Source organism: Cupressus sempervirens, chromosome 1 (genome assembly GCF_028749045.1).
Source record: "Cupressus sempervirens isolate cs-2001-9-10 chromosome 1, ASM2874904v1, whole genome shotgun sequence".
Taxonomy (NCBI): Eukaryota; Viridiplantae; Streptophyta; class Pinopsida; order Cupressales; family Cupressaceae; genus Cupressus; species Cupressus sempervirens.
Window position 1 is genome coordinate 669,069,363 of NC_143118.1, and position 20,199 is coordinate 669,089,561.

The following is a 20,199-nucleotide window of genomic DNA, read 5'->3' on the forward strand; positions in this document are numbered from 1 at the left end:
TTGTGAGAAGAGTTGTTGATACCTCACATGTGTAGCAACATCTTGGAATGTGGAATCTTCCAAGTTTCTTTTGGATACTACAAAGAAGGAGGAATAGGCCATGTCTGAGTTACAGGGTAAATATGAAACACTTCTTGAGGCCTATAATAGGGAGGTAAAAAGGAGAATTGAACTTGAAAACAAGGTAACGGGGAAGTCCACAAGGCCAAGAATAACATACCCCCATCCTCCAGTGGAACCTTTTAAATCCACCCCCTTTGTAAAACTACCAGACACACCTCAAAGACCAAAATATTATACAGCTGAGGATTTTGAAGAAAAAAAAAACAAGCTATGGGCTTTAGATGTAGAGTTAAATACGCAATATGAGGATAAGCTTAGAAAGGCCCTAATGTATTTGGTAGATAAGATTGAAAGGCCTTTTTTTTTTATCAGTTGGCAAGAGTAATAAGTATATGGGAGCAATTGAAAACCCATGATGAAATCCTCAAGCCAATTGTTAACAAGTGGGGAAAAAGGGAAAAAGAAATAATGCTTTTTTGTTATTCAGTTATAAGATCTTCAAATGGCCATATTGAAAAATTATATGATATTGCTAATGACTTAACAAATTTTGATCACAGGAGAGTTGCTTTGCAACTAAAAATTGTTTCTTATTTGAATAAATACAAGAATCAAAAAATTTATCTGTTTCCTTGTGTTTTGGATTGAAAGAACCAATTGAAAAATAAGGATGAATGGAGTAAAGAACTGGAGGACCTTTTCTACATAAGGATAAATAAAGTTGTTAATGAAAAGGGGCATGCCTAGTGGGCCACCATGACAGAGGAATTGGTTAAAGTCCAGTTATTTTTTGATTCTTTGAGGCAAGAATTTGTTGGTTTTGAAAAGGAGGCTAATTATATATTAAAGAAACAGGATGATATCCTACAGTTCAGTTGGCCGGATGACATACAGTTTAACACATGGATGGCAGATATTCCTTCGAACCAGCAGTTGGAGGAAGGAAGTTCAAATAATGATAGGGAACAAGAAGATGAGGTGCAGGTCATTGACACATCAGTACTAGAATTGAAGGAAGAAGAAAGTGAAAAGGAAATAGTGCCTGCTCAAGGTGAAAGTAGTGAAAACCCACAAGAACAAACTAATCTGAAGGCATCACAAGATCACCCCTCATTGGCTAGCCTAGCAGCCACGTATTCTGAGGATTGAGAACAATGAGAGACAAATCAGAAGTTGATAAGTACAGCAGTAACAAGAACGGGCCTACCTAAAAGAATATTTGATACACCTGGCATTTTGTTGTGACCTTTTTGTCTTTTGTGTGATGTTTTGTTCCTTGGACACCTCTCAATCACATTTTCCCTTTGCTTGTTGCAACTCATATCTATATAAATGAGTTTTCAAGGCATTCTGATCGTCTGAGATTTGTGTAATTTTTTGTTTTCTTTCAAGAAGAGTACATATACAATCGGTCCAATAGTATGCAGGGGTTTTGAGTTTGCTTCCATTGTACTTTCTAATAAGCAAATTGAAATGATAGAAATGGCAATCTATTCTCGACATTCAATTGGTTTTTGTATTAGTCATATGAAAAGGCTAATACAATAGGGTATTTACACTATATCTGTGTGCTAAAAGGAAGTATTATGTGTATGATCAAGAGTTGTATGCTATTGTTAAAGCCTTGAAGAAGTAAAGACATTATTTGATTCCTAAGGAGTTTATGTGGTATATTGATCATAAAGCTTTATAGTATTTGGGAAGTCAATATAAGTTGAATCAAAGACATCTGAAGTGGGTTGAATACTTGCAGATTTTTACATTTGTGATCAAGCATAGGAGTGGAGTTACTAATTGAGTTGCTAAAGCATTGAGCATAAGATGTTCTTTGATGATCAAGATGAAGGTTGAAGTTATTGGTTTTGATGAAATGAAGGAATTTTTTGATACTACCCCTATTTTTCTACGGTGTGGAGAGAGTCTGAAGCACCAAATCTATCAGATCAAATAAGTAAGTATGATGAGTATTTCATTCAAGAAAGTATATTGTTCAAAGATAATTAGTTGTGTATACCAAGAAGTCCTATGAGAGTTAATTTGATTAACAAAAAACATTGTGGTGGTTTGGATGGACATTTTGGAATTGATAAGACATTGAGTTTTCTTTTTCTTAAGGATAAGTTATATCAACAAAATATGTATAATGATGTTTAGAATTTTGTAAGGATTTGTGGAATTTGTCAAATTGCAAAAGGAGTAAGTTAGAATACTAGTTTTTATATACCTAGTTTTCTTCTTGAGAAAGCTTGGAGTTACATTAGTATGAATTTTGTTCTTATATTACCTAAGATAGCAAGAGGGTATGATTCCATATTTGTTGTTTTGGATAGATTTTCTAAGATGGAAAATTTCATACCATGTAAGAAGACATGAGATGTTGTGCATATTGCTAAGATTTTCTTCAAAGATATTGTTAGATTGCATGGATTCCCAAAAAGTGTTATTTCTAACAGAGACTGTAAGTTTGTTGGTTACTTTTGGAGGACTTTATGGAAGAAGATGGGTATTGAGTTGAGATTTAGTTCTACATTCCATCTACAGATAGATGGAAAGACAAAGGTTGTAAATAGAAGCTTGGGCAATTTTTTGAGATGTTTATTTGGAGATAAGCCAAGTGATTGGGATATTGTATTGGCACAAGATGAGTTTGCATATAATAATTTTGTGAATAGGAGTACAGAAAAAACATGTTTTGAGATTGTTATTAGAATGTAACCTAGAGGTATATCAGATTTGAGGGATGTTGCTAGTGAAGAAAAGAGAAAAGGGAAAGAATTTTCTGATTTTATGAAGTCTTTTCATGAAGAAGTGAAGTTGAACTTGGAAAAAAGTAGTCAAAAGTATACAGTGAATGTTGATAATTCTAAGAGACATCATGTTTTTGAAGTTGGTGATGAGGTGATGATTCATTTTGTTAAAGTTGTAGCTTCTGTCAGATTGATTTGATGGTAAAACATCTTTAAGACAAATATCCTATATATTTTATATGTAATGTAATATATTTTTTATATAATATACATTATATATTATTATATAATAATATAATAACATATTACATATATGCTTAAAGATGAGTTATACATATAGTTATTTATATTATTAATATAATGATGATTAACTATAGAGACATGTTTCCTCCTCTCATATTTATATGAGATCCAAATCTGCATATTGAAATCATTAATAACATTAGCAATGTTATTACATTTATAGAAAATGATCCATGTTACTCAACATGGTATCAAAGCCTAACTATAAATGCAAGAAAATAAAAGAATACCTTGAATATTCTAAGCATCCTTTCTAGACTTCCCATCCAACTCACAAGTGTGTGAGCTCAAGGATGCTTAGGAGTGCTTCACTACAAACTACCTTAAAGGATGTTCAGTGCAATATTCTATATTAAGAAAAAACCCATTTTTTTCAATACAGAGCTCTAGTAAATGGATGGACAATGAACCACTTTCTTGTTCCTCTAAGAAGAGGGTTCCTTTAATATATTTTTTAATGAATGATATTGGATCTCTACAATTGAGGTCCACGAAGGTCTATCTCCAACATTTACAAAGAGTATTGTGGCAGCATTGGTGTGTTGCAACTTGACATTATGCATCATAATGTGGGTTAGAAACAAATGAATACTCATACCAAATGAATCCTAGTGGAAGATTGACACCAAATGGATTGCAGTGAAAGACTCTCGCCTAATGATCATGATGGGGTGTGAAATGAATAAGGGATATATATATATATATATATATATATATATATATATATATATATATATATATAAAATGGTTCTTTGCTAATCACACACACTTGTAGCAGATGTAGATTAACAATATGTAGAGTGGAAAGCAATAAGAATCACTTTAAAAACTCTACAAATTTTCTCTATTCTATATAAACCAAGATGATGCCTCTACATAAAGATTATCATGCTCTCTGATTGAATACGATGCAGAAAATCTTTATTTCATGCACTCCTATCACTCATTTAGATGATGTATTAGTTCCTCCTATATTATGAGAGACACATAAGGATGAATCACTTTACTCTCTGGCTAGTTATAAAATAAGTGACGTGTCATCATTAATATTTTTAGTAAAGACAAGGGGAGGCCTTCTAACTATAATATTTGATATTGACGGTGAAAATCAAGGCACATTAAGGCACTTGGATTGGACCCATTTAAGGGTTTGGTGTTATATTCACATCATGTACATCATTCAAGTTTGCATGTTTGACTGGTCCTTATCACCTAGAATATAAGCATTCAGGCATATAAATTAAAAAAAGGTAGACCATTCTAAAAGTGACCTAAGTGTATATATCTTAGTAGAAAAGTACACTAGGTGTTTAACCAGGTGGTGTGGCCATACATGAGAAGGAAATAAGTTAGACACATTAAAGGTAGGTATAAATGCATAATTTATTGCTAATGATCATTCCCATTCCTTATTTCTATTTAAATTTTTGCTAATGTCATGTGTGGGAGTATATATATTAACATATATATCTTGTGCTTAATATGTTCTATATATTAATGAAAATGGAATATATGCATATATATTCAAAGTATATATTCTTATTTATGTTTTTGGAAAGATCTTTATTATGCTAGAAATATATAATACTGAGAGGGAGGGTGGTGAATCAATATTCTACAAACTTTTGTGCACAACGGGATATTGTTAATTACTTTCTAACTTGCATATGGAAGTAAACCATAATTTTTCAATAGTAAATATAAACATGCACATAGAGAACTCATAACACCATTATTTGTTAACTAGGGAAACCCTGGCCAAGGGAAAACCCTGGTGGGGACGGTACCCACTAGATGATTCACTAAATAATAGGATCCTATTAAGGGTATTGACCCTATTAGGAGTCTATGAAGTACATATATTATTTCAAGTCCTTGATAGAGGACTAGGCCTTGTTAGAAGCCTCAACCCTATTAGGAGTTGCTACAACCTTGTTAGGAGTTGGTATAACTATTACACGCAAGAATATCTCACTGCCCTAACATGCAATTATACAATTCAATTCCTTCACAAAATAGGTATACATACAATACTTTCTTGGCTACTATAACTCAAAATTGCTCTGATCTTACATCAAATTTCACATCACATAAAACTTGCAGATATTTCTCATAATAGTTTGTATGTCACATCTAACCACACAAGTTCCTCCTTCTCTGCGCAATATAAGATCTTTACTTATACCTTTCACATTAACAAAACTCTACACTGGCAACCTTCATGTCTTCACATGCTTGACGTAATATAAAATAACTTATGGAATAATATCCACATAGTTAGTTCAACATAACTTAGTAATTATTTTGTAACCAAAATAATTCCTTAAGTCATACAACTTTGTTTACTACTATGCTATGTTTTGTACTATTAAATACCCACACTTTTAATCTTACTATAACTTCTCTCGTACTATTCATACATATCTATGCAATGGAACACATCATCATGATAGTTTCATGAAGCTTTCCTCAACTACACATAAGATAACTCTCAATGCATCATCCATACTCTTAAGATCTATTCTCTGAATTGCTGCAAACTATTTAATACTTAAACAATTTCTATCTTTAAATGCATAAATGAAATGTTGAATGTATGTTTCCATAAATGAAAACCATCAAGACATATAGCTGACCATATTTCCAATAATCTCCTCCTTTGGCATCGATGGAAACATTTGGTAAAAATTTTCTAAGTCCCAAAATGATATCATACATAACAAAAACAAATAAAAGTAACTATACAAAAATTGCCTTCAGAACATAACAATTTTAGCTCTCTCTCTCTCTCTCTCTCTCTCTCTCTCTCTCTCTCTCTCTCTCTCTCTCTCTCTCTCTCTCTCTCTCTCTCTCTCTCTCTCTCTCTCTCTCTCTCTCTCTCTCCTATAATACAAAACATTGGTTAGATAGTCCTGTGGCTACTTATTTGGCTTTCTCTTCCTATTCAATTTATAAATCTAGTAATCGTATTCATCCTATGTCTATGGATAAATGTTAGAAAACCTTAGTACATTTGGATTAAAGGTATATCCTATCATTAAATTCACTACAAATATATAAATGATGGAGCTATAGCTCTTAATTTAGAGGATAGTTATTAATCAATGATAACTGATCCAACTATTAGTGTATTTTGTCTTTCGCAGTTGGGTATGTTGAGTTCTCTTTTATTTTTCTATCCAAAGGAAAAATCTGTTTACTAATAGGATGCAAGCATGAAGCTCAAAGAATGATAAATGTAAGTGGATGCTATGCAAAGGTGTAATCTAAGTCATGCCAAGCACTCCTAAGGTTACAAGTCTCCATATTTTCAAGGTTTCAAGTGTTTTGGACCAAAGTTTACAATGTCTTGACAATGTTGAAATTTTTTGACAAGTGTTTGAATAGTATCCAAGGTGTAAATTTGCAAGTTTTTCTTTATCTTGATTAATGTTTTACACACACACAAGGCACAATAAGACAAGAATAGTTTTACATCACAAACTAGGATTTAAGACTGTATATTCCATTGAATTCCCACTTGAACCGAAGTCCATCCATGCTTATCTAGAGTGGACAACTTAGAATCTTGGCACCATAGGCTCTCCCTTATAGTGAACTCACTTCTTGGGGCTACCAAGCTTTGGTTCCCAAGGGGCATTACTTCCCTAGGGACTATTGTCTCTACTAAGGATGTGAGAATATGGGATGTCTTCATGGGCATTAGTGACCCCTTGAGCTAGTGGGTAGAAAGGATTTTGGTCTCTAAAACAAGGTATTTAGTGTGGTCATTCCATTTGGAAAGTGAATGATAAACTTCCTTAGAAGGTCTCTGAGCCCTAAGAACTAGGGTTTGATACACCACATAGATACTGGAGGAGAGTTATCACACAACAATACCATTGACATGACATTAATTGTATCAAGTCTATTATAGTGGTTGGAATGTCGAAACCTAGTTTTGGCCCATCACCACTTCAAGGTTGCTCCCTGGGGCTCACCAAGTGATGAGTCTTGTGTCCAAGATAGGCTTCTCTATAGAAATTGCACAAATTTCTCTTGCACCCAAGATCCATGAATAACGAGGGGAGATGATATGTCCATGCAACTCCTAGGGTTCTAAACAATGCATAAACACCAAGTAGTATAAAAAGTTAATTTTAGTGAACCAAATAAAGTGTTATCTAATCTACAAAAACCATGCATAGAGTTTGAACAAGCATTAGTAGTTTTTCAATGAATGTGTTCTCCCAATGATTGCCACATATTGTAAATAGACCATCAGTAACAAAAAGTTATCTACTCCAGGTCCTAACATGAAATTGAAACCGTAGATGTGAATTTTGATCAAAATAGGTGCTTTCTGTGAACCAAATGAGCTCTGATAGAGTAGATTACACCCCAAAAGACCAAAATGACTCAAGATGCCCCCAATTGTGCTTAGACAATGAATATTACATCTATGGTGTAGTTGGGGTCCTAAAGGGTGCAGTTGGTAGTTTTTAGGTGCAGTTGGGAGAGTGGAAGTAGGCTATGGGTAAATGGTGTCAAATAAATACCTAGAAACTTAAATCTTGAAGCCTACCTAATTCATCAATTTCTATCTCTAGTTTATGTGTTTGTTTACTTTGAAGTCATTTAAATAAGGTTTATTTGGTTGAATGCATTCTGGATGCGTTGTATGTTGGTTTTATTGTTGCTTTTAATTCAAGAAATTATATAAATGCTTCAGTAAATCAGTAGGGTTTATGAGTTCGTAAAAGGGATATTGCATAAGAATGGAGATGGGTGATTGCAGTTGATTAATTCTTATACAAGTTATTTGAATTAGATCTCTTGCCAATAGTCAATTTCTTGCCCAATGGATAAGGCATTGGTCCTATAAATCAAAAGTAAACAAGGATGAATTCCGCTGCTGCATATCAAGTCATCATATAAAATCAAAATTATTTCAATCCTGTTCAAGAATTATAAATGCTGGTCTCAACTCATTTATATCTAATTCCTGAGTCTTAGGTAGTTGTTATTTCTAGGAATATTTGTAAATTTTAGGAGAATTATGACCAGATCTACTAATAAGGGATGTGTATAAGTTTGAGAGCATTGAAGAATTGAAGTGATTTGTGTATGTATGTGAAGGTAACAGATGAGAATCGGAAAGAAACTAAGATAATTTCATACACAGTTGCATTACAATTATCCCTAGGTATACCCACCTTGGTTTAGCAGAGCTAGAAGAGTAGGAAACCATCATTTGGTTTTGTTGAAGTTGGGTTATAGTGATTCATTCATATAGTTGATATTGGGAATTGGCTAATCCCTAGATTGTGTGAGTCATTTCACTGTGATATTAAGCATTTTGTTGCGTGATAGTTCCAGCAATTTGAAACACCAACAAGATACACACTACTACTAATCATTCAAAGCACAAGCATTAGGGAAAAAATGAATAATTATTTATAGCAGGACTATCTATGAGAGCACAACTTCAAGAGTATGAGTTGCATCTTTAGCCAGAGATGATAAAGCAAATTGCTTCTTTTCTTCTTCTTTTTTCTCCCACACAAGCATACCCATCTGCACGTCATTTTCTAGAATCACTACATTACATTTTCTATTTTGGAGAAATAATTCCTTAAAATGGTACTTCTAGATTGCACCAGGATAGTTTCTATAGCTTATAACAATGCATCTCATATAGTTTCCTCATAGTATTTACATTGTTGGGGCTTCAAACTCTACAATGAAGTTATTTTGAAAAATTGCAAGCTAAGCTTCCTTTCTTCTTTAAATAAAGTAGTGAAAAAGACTCCTAACTCAACAAGGTCATGTTGTGGATGCAAGCCATACAGAAAGATGAAAATAAACTACTGGAATGGAGAGGAAAGGAATGCAGATACAGATGTTCTACAATATATCAATCCTCCCAAAGATTGAGTTCTTGTTTAATGTCTTGCACAGAAATCTACAGTAAAATGGCCACAAACCTATGTGAATGGGTCTGGATCAAATTCTGTCAAAGGTAATGCTGCTAATTTGAGTGAAAAAGCAAATGCGAGCAGCTATGGCATATTACATTCTTTGTTTCTGATCCAGAGTTTTCCAACACCAAGACATCTCGAGATTCCCTGCATGCAAAAGAAATACAAAAAATGAATAGTGCATTATATCAGAAATATAAATTTTTCATAGCTTTATCCTTGCACTTAAATATATGCTAACCCTGAACCTAAACATCATCTATAAAACAACTTTGTGACCTGAAAGAGTTAACAGTGGCTCTATTTTTTAAATTGCGATGAGTAGAAGAGAAAGATAAAATGTAAAAGCATTGAATAGCTTTGGAATCTGCCTCTGGAACTTTCTGATAGATAACAAACTTGGAATGATATCTAATGACCAGATTCTTACCTCCTTTCTCCTCTCCTATTGACCCTACACCAAACTCCTACCCATTGTAGTCGCGGTGCATCCCAAAACAAAATTAACACTATCATGACCTTTTTTCTTATGTTCTGAAGGTCAAAATTTAAACAATTTTACCATAGTCAAAATTTGGTCAAAATTTTGACCATATCGGGCCCATTTTTTCAAAAAAATGAATTTAACAACCCAAATAGGCCTTTGGTCAAAAATTTTGGTCGAAAATGGGGGCCTAATGTACTAGTGTAACTAAAGTCTTGTACCAGCTGCATAGTGTATCCCATGTGTATGTGTACCCTAGATATAATGCAAGATTCATTTGGCTTCCTTCTAATGAAGTTCATGTGGATCTTGCATGAAGTGAGAAACCATGCCAACTGCAAATGAGATTTGAGGGCATGTATGTGTCAAGTAGATAAGGCTTCCAACCAATTGTCTATACAAAGTCGCATCAACAAGTAGAGTGGAACACTTTGTTTCTAACTTAACACCTAAAAGGAATGGGGTAGATGCAACCTTGCAGTCACTCATGAAAAATTGAGCAAGTAGATTAAGACCATACTTGGGTTGTGATAGGGTGATCCCTAATGAAGACTAAGGTACCTCGATACCAAGGAAATATTGTAATAGACCCAAGTTTGTTATCAAAAACCTATCCTACAAAGTAGCCTTGACACTTTCAATGATGGATGTTGTGCTCCCTGTAATGATCAAGTCATCAACATAAAGCACAAGAAGAAAATGTGAATCATCCCTCTAGAGAATGTAGACATTTGGATTGGAATGACATCTGATGAACCCTGCTAAGAGAAGAAAAGAATCTATCTTGGCATACCAAGCTCTTGGAGCTTGTTTCAGTCCATAGATATATTTCTTCAATTTGAAAACCAAGGTAGAATCTTGGATTAATCCATGTGGTTGCTCCATATTAATCTCCTCATGTAGATCACCATTCAAGAATGTACTTTTCAGATCCATCTGATGAACAACTCGTCCTGAGTTGCTGCTATAGCTAGTGTCAAACGAATGGAGTTCATATTTGCAACTAGTTCAAAGGTCTTAGTGTAATCAATGCCAAGTACCTAAGAGAAACCTTTTGCAACAACTTAAGCCTTATGTTTATCAACACTTCCATCCACTGTGAATTTGGTCTGATAGATCCACTTACATTGAACCAATTTGCTTCCCTTAGGAAGAGAGACTAAGTCCCATGTATCATTTCTCACAAGAGAGTTATGTTCTTCCTTCATTGCTCTATCCCATTCTAGAATACCTGATGCTTCTTTAAATGATTGTAGATCTAAAGCAACTACAATATAAGCATGTGGGAGTGAGTTGTGTTGTGTTCTTGTCCTCCTTGTATTTGAAGGATTCCCTACCAATGGTCCTGCCACATCCAATGTCTACTTAGCCCATCTAGGTATATTGGAAGAAGATGTAGTAGGAGTATCCTCAACCTCTATTGGCTAATACCTCTATTTGGGTCAAGGAAAAACATCTTCCAAGTCACTGTTATCACTATCACTCTCTTCAATTAAGGAGGAAGAAGGAGTAGTTGAAGAAGTAAAGCTTGGACAACTTTCTTCAAAATGTACACTCCTCTCATAGACTATGTCATGTGTCTCTGGATCCATCAACTTGTAGGCTTTATGTGAGTCTGCTTATCCAAAAAAGATGCAAGGCTTGCTTTGAGCTTCCAATGCCTTGCATTTTTGTGGAGGTATCTGTGCCCATGTTAGATAACCAAAGACTCTGAAGTGCTTAACTGTAGGTTTCCAGCCAACCCATGCATCAAAAGGAGTTATACCATCCAAAGCTTTGTGAGGACTCCTATTCTAAATATAGTTAGCACAATTCATTTCTTCAACCCAAAAGACTTGATCAAGAGACTTGTTTAGTAGCATGCAAGTGGTCATTTTCTTGAGAGTTCTATTTTTGCTTTCAGCAACACCATTCTGCTATGGCATGTATGGTACTGAATGCTAAAGGTCAATTCCCTCTTGAGTGCAAAAGTCTATTAGTCTTGAGTTCACATACTCCCCCCCCCCCCCCCCATTATTTGTTTGAAGAACTTTGATGGCTTTTTTTGACTACTTTTCCACTTGAGCCTTGAAGCTAAGAAATTTTTCAAACACTTCATTCTTATGAGCCATCAAGAAAACCCAAGTGAAGCAAGAGTAGTCATCTATGAAGGTGAATGCATAGCAATACTTTCCAAATGATGGCACTAGAAATAGTCCCACCACATCACTATGAACTAATTCAAGAACAAATTGTGCTCTCCAAGACTTCCCCTTTTCATACAATTTTTCTAGATGTTTTCCAAGTGAGCAACCTAAACAAACACCTTCTAAAAATTGGACTTGAGGTAGACCATTAACCATTTTCTTGCTGCTAAGTTGCTAAAGATATTTGTAGTTGAGATGTCCAAATCTCTCATGCCACGGTTTTTTTTATGCATTTGAATGTAATAACAAGTCTTGTGCATTTGATTTAGACACAAAGGAGGAGAAAGTGTAAAGCCTTGAATCATGATTGGCTTCACCTATTGCAATCATAGAGTCATCCTTGATGCTTTTCACTACTACTGAGTTTGGAAGAAATTCAACCTTATTTCTACCTCCGTAGTGAGCCATTTGGTAGACTGAAAGAAGGTTGGAGGTAAGATTAGGAGCATATAGAACATCCTTGAATGCTCCATTTTTCATCTCAACTTCACCTTTACCTTCAACTTCCACTTTAGTATCATCACCTACAAAGATGTGTGGTACCTCTGAATGTGTCATGGAAGAAAAATATCTCTTTGATGCACCCATATGATGTGTGGCACCTGAATCAATGATCCATTCTCCCTGACTAATAGTGATTGTGAGTAAAGCATCCCCTTTTCCCTTAGAATCTGAAGATGAAGATCATTTCTCTTTATAAGCATTAGGCAATGGAACATTATGTTTCTTCATGATGTTCTTCAACTCATCAATCTACTTGTAATAACACTAATTTTCATCATGACCCATCTTCTTACAATAGGCACACTTTTTCTTCTCCTAATTAGTGTCCCCCTTTTTGTTTGTATTAGGAGAAGACCTGCCTTGTTGTTGATTTGATGTTAGTGTTGACTTTTTTGTACCCTCTTGTTTGTTATTCTTCCACTTCTTTTTTCCCTTTCCTTTGTTTGAACTTTGACCAGCTGAATTTTGAGAACCTTCATTATTAGCCACCAATGCCTTAGACTTTGAAGACTTGAGAATTCCCATTGTTGTCAACTTAGTTTGTTCATCCTCTAACAGCTGAGCATAATCATCAAAATTGGTTATCTTATAGGAAGCTCCTAAGGTAGTCTTTGTGGTGTTGAAAGAAGAGACAAATGTGGAGTACTCAGATGGAAACTTATTATGAATGAGATAGATCAACCTATCATCTTTAATAGGAGTACCACAATCACCAAGTTTTATTCTTAATTCATTCACCTTAATGATAAAATTTTGTATTGAATCAAAGGTCTTAGGATTAAGGGAGACAAGCTCATCTTCAATTTTGTAAACATCCTCCTCGGTCACTTTACCATATAGGTTTTTGAGGGCATCCCAAGTTTCCTTAGATGTATTATACTTCATGATCTAATAGAGGATCTTTTCTTCAACCCCTAACATAATATCACTTAGGGCTTTCCTATCTTCCTTTACCCAAGCTTCAATATCACTTTGAGATACTTTATCACCTATTGGTTTAGGAAAGGAACCATCTACATATTGAGAAACTTCATCATGCATCAATTCACACCATCTTTTAATAGACCATGTGGCATAGTTATGTGGTCTTAATTTTGGAATATTGAGATTTCTTATGATGCAAGAAATGAAACATAATTGTAGGAAAAGAGGAACACAACACCAAAAGACACCCCCACTGTTCACTTAATCAAGAAACCCTCCAAATGAAAGATTTTGGCACTTAGTGTGATTACAAAAGGCCACTTGCCAATTTTGGCCGTAGTTGACTTCTAATTTATGATTTACAACCTCCACTTGGAGTTCAAATTTGGAACTTTACAATGTATCTTAAATATACAACAATTCTAAAGTTTTATCAAAGAATTACAATGCAAAAAAGGACATAATTTTAAAAGTGGTATTTTTGTCCACACAAGCCTATAATCTGATTGTAGATCTAGAAAGTAGACAAAAAATTATTCACTTTCAAAAAAAATGGAACCTAATCTAGAGTTTAGATGAGCCCGTATGGAGCATTTGAAGTTGCAAAATGCAAGATTGGACAGGTATAGTCACCAAAAACTAAAATCTCTAACAAATTCATGCACCAAAACCATAAAATAATAGCACCACTAAAAAAATTAGGAAATTCTAGCCAAAATCAAAAAATATTACACTTGATTTGGAGCCCGAATGACTAAGATATGGCCTCCCAAAGTTGGACTGTCAAATCAAAACTAAATTTGGAGAGGGGTCTAAGCAGCAAAATGTTATGTTAAATTTGGCGTCAAAACAATTATCATGACAGTGCAATTTGGCCTGCTGGTGATGATCAAACTGTTATCAAATGCTAACGTCAGCCAAAAATATGCCCACTGGATGATGTGTCAATGATGTCAGCATTTGAATCATACAAATGGGTGATGTGTCACGTATTGTACTATGCTTGTGTATCAAATCATAGGGACCCACATAGCTATCTGTAAACATGGCAAGTACGAAGGACGGACCTGTGGATGAGCATTGCATGGCAAATCGAGGCCTGTGTTAGTCGTCAAAAATTCTTTGATCGGCGGGAAGATTGTCAGGGGTGAGGAGGTCTGGCAATGGGAGTTTAATCCCACATGTGTGGTGGGATTAAACTCAGAGGAGTTTAAAACTTAGAGCATGTGGGATTTAAAATTGGTTGTGAGGCCACCAGATAGTTTGAGACTGTCGCAATTTGTATCATGTCGTCACCGGATTTGTAAGTTGGTCGGCTAAAATTATATGTTGAATGTTGCCAAATATGTTGGAATATTCTAATGATGTGTAGTGAATATGCCACCTGCAAGGGCTAGGATTTGACCACCCAGTTCCTACAAAAAGCATTTCTCTATAGGCCTGATAACCCGAAAAAAATCAAAAATACAAATCCGAAAATTCTAGAATAATGGCAGAGAAAATAAATTCAATCTAGAAGAATAAATACATAGATCTAAAAAATGATAATACCAAATGTGCAAATCTGGCCTTCGGGTGCCAGTTTGCAAAAAAAATTGCCTCAAATTTGACTATGGCCCAACATAGGCAAATTTATAGTCAATTTTCATCGGATTGACGCTTCGGATGTAATGGTGAGCTCTACTTTAGCTCTAGACACTCCCAATAGCTACAAATACTCCAAATCTAAATTGAGGTGTCCTTAGAGAGGTGAAGCAAGAATGGTCTCCAATGGCTATGAAATGACGCTCCTATGGCTCTGATACCATGTAAAAAATTTCCTTAGGGAAAAATCACCCAAGACTAAGAAGCTCAACAACTAGCACAAAATAGACCAATAGTGTATTATCAGAATAACAATATGATATTCAATTGATGTACAAGTACATTAGGAGTGCTTGAATATAAAGGCCTCTAGACTGTCTAGGAGTTAGCAATATGATAAGCCTCACAACTAAGCACATGTCCACCAGGAGTAGATTATACTCCATTAAGCATAGGAATTAGTGTGATAATGAGAGGATAAGCCTACAAAGGTGTGTCACATAAAATTATGTTGTAGACACCATGTGCTTAATTAAGAGTGCAAACAACTATGTTGTCAACATGACAACTCAATTGATTATGCAAACTCTAGTATTGTAGACACCATGTGCTAAAATAGAACTCTTGTGTTGTCAACATGAAAACTCATATGAGTATGCATACTCCTAGGTTTCTAACCTAATAAATAATAAAATAATGCATTTATCCTAAGTAAACTTAAGTAAAGTGTAAATAATTATTTACACTAACAATTTTAAATTAAGTAATGGAAGAAGGTATCGCCCTTATGAACATAAACATTACTCGAATACCCTAAGTGGATGAAACTTGAATACATAACTATACAATAACCTTGTTGCACTATGTATATGTCAATATGTGATTCATTAAGTTAGCTTTTAAAAAAAATTGTAGTTGTGTTTTTCCCTAAAATTTTGGGCATGACAAATATGACTATGAAGGATTATACCGAGGAGTTATATAAGTTATCTATTCAATCTAAACATAGAGAATTTTCAAGGAAAAATGGCTAGATATATTAATGATTTGAGATTCAATATTTAGGATGAGATTGGTATGTTGAATATTGATTTAGTTGAGGATGCTTATGAGGGAAGAGGAGAAGTTGAAGATAAGACATCAAGGTAATTCTCGATGTAAGGAAAAGAAGGAACATTTAATGAACGATAAAGAGATTGTTGAAGATTAACCAAAACTTTTTGAACAGAGGAGGAGAAAAGACAAAGGTGCATTTAAAGGTACTTATTTCAAATGTGGTGAAGAAGGACATGGAGATTTTGAATGTCCCAATGCTGATAGAAAGTTTGATGATAGAAGAAATGTTTTGGTGCATGAAAATGTGGATTCAATAAATGAACCTAAGGTAGAGGATAACTTGTTGGCTTAGTGAGTGTTTCTTGGTAAGAAGGTGGTGGAACCTTGTCAAAGGAGGAATGTGTTCAGGACTCATCGCAAGTCTAGAGGTAAATGTTGGAATGTGATTGTGGGTGGTTGTAGTATTGATAATTGGGTCACTAAGGAGATGGTCCTCAAACTTGCTTTGAAGAGAGTGAAACATCCTTGTCCTTATAAGACTAGTTGGTTGCAAGATAAACATGCTTTAGAAGTAAGGGAACAATGTCTTGTTGGTTATTAGATTAGGTAGCATGTGGATCAAGTGTTATGTGATATTATGGATAGGAGTAGTTTCCACATATTACTTGGTAGGCCTTCATAGTATGATTACATAGAAGTGCATGATTGTGACAAGAATGTGTTTACTGTTGAGAAGGGTGGTAGGAAGTTTTCCTTAATTCCTTTGCAAAAGACAAAGCTTAGAAGGAACCTGGATTTTGGTAGGCAAATTGAGTTGAAGTATTCTCAAAATGTTAAAGATCACCATGGAAAATAGACTTGTTGCACACCAAAGATGGTTGTGAAAATCACGGTTGCATGAAAGGACTTGTAGAAGTGGAATAGAGGCAAGAGTGTACAATGTGATAACTTGGAGAACATATATGTGACGAACTAGTTTGGGGTTTATGTGATGAATCTTGGAAGATGTTCTTCCAGCTATTGAGAACATATTTTCTTCACACTTGGGGTGTCTGATGCAAGAGCATCCTAAGGTAGTCAACAATCCTATATGTCAGAGATTTAACTCAAATTTTTTGATTTATAGTTTTCATAATTAGGGTTATGTTGGAGACATATTGGCAATCTTTTCCTAAGTGTGCATTTTTTTGAGTAATCACATTGGAGTTAGAGCCTTTTTTGAGGTTACTAGTGTAATCACCTAAAAATGGTTACCTAGACCATAAACCCCCTTCTAGCATTTCTTGCTAATGTTACCAAGTGTTTAATCACAAACTTTCAAAAATAAGGTAAAATAAATTTATTTGATTTTAACCTATAGTTTGACCATCATATTCTAAACACATATTTGATTAAAAGAATTTGCTCCCTTTTAATTCAAATATAATTCTCAAAAATCTAGCCACACATTTCTTATTTCATAAATAAAAGAAATACATTTTTGTCTACAAATGAGCCTTCTATTTTGACTAAATCATTTTGTCTACACATGAAGGTGTAATTTTCCATGTATTGAGAGCCTCCCATTTTGACAATATTTTTTTCTACACATGAAAATGTAATTTTCCATGTGTTGAGAGCCTCCCATTTTGAAAAAACAAAATCATTTTCTACAAAAATGCATAATTCTCTATGAGTGGAGCCTTTTATTTTGACTAAGGACATTTTAATGTCAAAAATTAGGCAAGGATTATTCTCCACCCTTGATTAGCCATTTTTTGTCTTTTGATCTCAACCATCCAATTTTCTTTAAAAAGAGGGCTCTCTCCTCATATGAAAAAAAACACTCTTGAATATTGTTATGCTGCAAGTTTTCTAACAACTTTCTTGGAGCTTTGTGGAGAACTTCATTTTCTTGTCTTCATTCATTCATACGATAGCATTTTAGCTTAGATTCATATTTTCATGCTAGTCTAGTTTCCATTTTGCAACAATTCTATCTCACATAGCTTAATAGTTGGTTTGTAATACTCTCATCCATGATTAAAGTAGTTGCACTTTGCATTCTCATCTTATCTTAGTTTTCATCTTGCATTGCATCATTGAGGCATATTTGGTGGACATTTGCACTCTTGCATCTCATCTCTAAAAGAATCTCTCATTGCATGGTTTACTAGCAAGAAACACATTTCTAAGACTCAGTTGAGAGCTTGCATATTCAAATCCTAACTTCTTGCACTCCATGGATAGGGAGCTCTAAGCTAACATCTAAGCATTCCAATCTCATGGAATATCTTGGATAGAAGGGTTTAGAGTGTTACACAAAATATAGTGTACATTTTTGGAGCTTTGTGTGGGTCAGTAACCAAGTTTCTAGCTCCATTTTCCTTATTTAAATATTCATTGCATTCTCATTTATGATTTTTACAGCAACTCATTAGATCTAATCAATTGGTTTTTCACTTGATTCTTATTTTGTTATTAAGGCCAACTCTTGTGCAAGTTGGTTGAGGATCAAAACAATAGAAATTTGAAAGATTTATTCATATCTTTCACACCGTTTGTGATACAAGTCTAAATTATTTTTTTTGGAGGGTGGTGATAGTCTAGAGAGACTCCAGTCTGAAATTCAAACTTATTCACGTTGATTTGCATGATTTGTAATGATTTCTTTTTTTTTCATAAAAACACAATTTTGAGTGCAAATCAGTGAATTTTTCAGTAAACTCTACATTTTTGGATAGGTTTGCAAATTATAGAGGGGGTTGTTTCTTTGAATTGTTTATTTTTGTGTCATATCAATGCTCAAATAGTCAATTTACTAAAAATGGTCTATTTTAACAAAGTGGGTCCCACATGAGAAAATAAGTAGATACAACTGAAATTCTTACATTTTTAAAAACCTCTCTCATTTCTAGTAGGGATCTCTTCTTTTTACTTTTATTTTTGAAGCCAAAATCATGAGAAATAAATCAAATCTTGTTGACTAGTCAAAAATAAAGAGTGAAAAAGAGATCATTTTGTGATTAGTTTGCAATTCCTTCAATACACTTGGTGAAAAGGGATAACTTGAATGTTTGAGGAAACTAACCACTTTGTGTTTCCAATCTTATTTGGTAACTATGCCCTAACCCATATTTTTTTGTAGGGATTTTATCATTACTTGCTCGTTAAGTGCAAAGCAAATCAAAAAAAAAAAAGGAACACATGCCAAAGAAAAACTCTTAAACAAATTTGCTAAACATTTCTTACAGAACACATGTCAAAAATGAAAAAATAAACAAACAATGTGAAGACCCTTAAAAATGTGCCTAGCCTTTGCTAGCTTCAAACAAGGTAAGCCTAAACTTTTGTTCTTTGCTTAAATTGTGGCATTCATTTTCGAAAGCTAGCCTAAGTTAGGAGGGTTAATTCACTTTCATGTGCAACACTCTACTAGTTGTTTTCATTTTCTAGGCACATTAAACTTGTGATTGAGGTTCTTGGTGATAGGAGAGTATGCTCTTCACCCTTGTGGTGAATCAAAAATTTTGACCCACCTTTGAATTTTTAAAAGCAAGGGGATAATTGAATCTTTTTGGTGTGTTTGGTAGAAACAATCAAGATAGGAGAGTATGCTCTTCACCTTTGAGGTGAATCAGAAATCTTGACCCTTGAAAGTGGATCCAATTTGTTATAGTTAAGATCCTTTAGCGAGCCTGCTCTTGGGCAACCAAGAGGAATGACCCAAGTGGGGACAAGCGAACCTGGCTATTCTAACCCACTATAAACTCAAGGCTATCAAAGAAACAAAACCTTGGTAGACGTAGCACTTGTCTGACCTAGTGTGATCGCTTGTGAGATTTCAACCATGAGGAGATCGCTAGGGAGGAATGCTTAAGGTACTCTTGTGGTCGCGAGATCAGTTACTCACTGTAAGGGAAGGGGCCCTGTATCAAGGATAAAAGAACTGCTATGAACAAAACATCCTTTCTAAACACCCTATGCACTAGCTACCCTATTTATCTGCTCAACTTCTTGGTGCAAGGTTGATCCTAGTGGATTACCCAGATCTCCCCAACATTTTACACTCACCGTTTGTGTCCCTTGAGGGCACTTAGCATGGGCCAAGTTGTTGAGTAATGAGTTGTGACCTTTAGGTAGATCTGCTTGGTATATGTTTTTGATTGTGAATGACCTGTGTAAACATTCTTGAACATCAAACACAATGATAGCATTCATAGACTTTCATTGTTTTCAAATATCACAACTGTGCGTTGGCAAGGTTGCTTTGTCCCTTGTTCAACTGATTAAGACATGTAATTACCCCTACTATTTTCAAACCAAATGCTTGTTGATTACTATTTGGTGTTACTTTGTGTCTGGACACAAAAAAAAAAAAACCTATTGAAAAAGTACCATTCACAATA